Source organism: Nanorana parkeri, unplaced genomic scaffold, assembly GCF_000935625.1.
Source record: "Nanorana parkeri isolate BGI_ZX_2015 unplaced genomic scaffold, ASM93562v1 scaffold3539, whole genome shotgun sequence".
Lineage (NCBI taxonomy): Eukaryota > Metazoa > Chordata > Amphibia > Anura > Dicroglossidae > Nanorana > Nanorana parkeri.
The window spans coordinates 36905-38853 of record NW_017309807.1 but is presented as its reverse complement, the minus strand read 5'-3'; the positions used below and the strand labels follow the sequence as shown (position 1 = coordinate 38853).

Sequence of the window (1949 nt, the reverse complement as noted above, 5' to 3'; positions counted from 1 at the left end):
ATCATAGACTTTTACATCCTTAGATATATATGCAATTGCAGGATCAGCTCTGATACTTTGGTGGCAAAAGCCATGGTACATTTTCTAGCTCAATGAGATTATGCGGTTTAAAAAACGGCTGGAATTTATAAATTGGAGCCCATGGCCTATAGACATTATGGGACAAAAGAATAGAATTATTTGTACATTGGTATTAGTTAGGGATGCACCGATGCCAGATACTAGTATCGGTGCCGATACCGAGTATTTGGGTGAGTACTTGTACAAATGCTCCGATACCAGACTTTCCGGTCAGAGAAGTATCTCCCTCTGACCACAAGTGCCGAGGGAGCATGGAGCCAGCTTTCTTTCCAATCAGGAAGCTGGGCGGTGGGTTATTATTATACAGGATTTATATAGCGCCAACAGTTATGACCCGCTTCCGGCTTCCTGATTGGTGAGGAAGCCAGGCTGCCTAGGAACAAGTGAAGCCGGCTTCCTAGCCAACCAGGAAGCCAGGAGGTGGGTCATGACGTGCTGCCCAGCTTCCTGATTGGCTAGGAAGCCGGCTTCCTGATTGGCTAGGAAGCCGGCTTCACTTGTTGCTAGGCTGGCGGGTCATGATCCGACTTCCTGATCACCTGGGCACACGGCACCAGTACTGGAGAGTACCGGAAAAAAAATATATCGTTACTCGTACTCGATACTAGAAAACCAGTATCGGTGCATCCCTAGTATTAATGAAACACTGATATTTATTGTGTATAACGTTATTTAACCATAAGGCACAGTTCTTTTTTTTCATTGGCTTTAGAAATTTTGGCTATTTACTAATACATTTGGATTTGTCTATTGCTTTTTGTAATAAGGTTATTATCCATAGCAGGGGGTCCCTAAATAGCAGACCGTGGTTTGCAGCCACGGGGGCAGCAGAAGAGGGAGTCACAGAACTAAGGCCGAGCAATGAGGGGAGAGAGAGGCGCCGGCTGCCAGATCCTGGCCGAGCATCTCTCTCTCTCCTCACTACTCGGCCTTAGTTCTGTAACAGAGGCTGCCTCCTCCGCCACCAGCTGCAGCGCTTCATTCACTTCTCCTCGGAGCCCCGCTGCATATAGATGGGGAGAGCAGCAGGGATCCAGAGGAGAAGCCCCAGGACATTGCGATCTACCAGTGATCGCTATGCGATCACTGGTAGATCGCGATCGACATAATGGGCACCGCTGATCTAGATAAATCAAAGAAGGAAGATTTACATAGTGTCCATTTAAACATGCAGGCATGCTCATTGCTTTTTTGCCATATAAGCCTTAGGAATTTAAAGCAAGGCTTGTACAACAATGAAGCAATGGATATATCTACATTGTTGTATATACTATACATGTAACCACAGGCTCAACTCTGATACTTTGGTGGCCTAAACCATGATATATCTAGCATAGCATGCATTGCTCATAGACTTTTACATCCTTAGATATATATGCAATTGCAGGATCAGCTCTGATACTTTGGTGGCAAAAGCCATGGTACATTTTCTAGCTCAATGAGATTATGCGGTTTAAAAAACGGCTGGAATTTATAAATTGGAGCCCATGGCCTATAGACATTATGGGACAAAAGAATAGAATTATTTGTACATTGGTATTAGTTAGGGATGCACCGATGCCAGATACTAGTATCGGTGCCGATACCGAGTATTTGGGTGAGTACTTGTACAAATGCTCCGATACCAGACTTTCCGGTCAGAGAAGTATCTCCCTCTGACCACAAGTGCCGAGGGAGCATGGAGCCAGCTTTCTTTCCAATCAGGAAGCTGGGCGGTGGGTTATTATTATACAGGATTTATATAGCGCCAACAGTTATGACCCGCTTCCGGCTTCCTGATTGGTGAGGAAGCCAGGCTGCCTAGGAACAAGTGAAGCCGGCTTCCTAGCCAACCAGGAAGCCAGGAGGTGGGTCATGACGTGCTGCCC

The 1949-nt window shown here is 46.1% G+C and overlaps 1 protein-coding gene across 1 annotated transcript in view; it reads right to left on the bottom strand.

Annotated features, from left to right (window-relative positions):
- The window catches only part of SPICE1 (spindle and centriole associated protein 1), a gene marked incomplete at its 3' end in the record, with an annotated part of 37293 nt that overhangs the window by 5765 nt on the left and 29579 nt on the right, over window positions 1-1949 (bottom strand). The gene's annotated exons all lie outside the window — the stretch shown is intronic.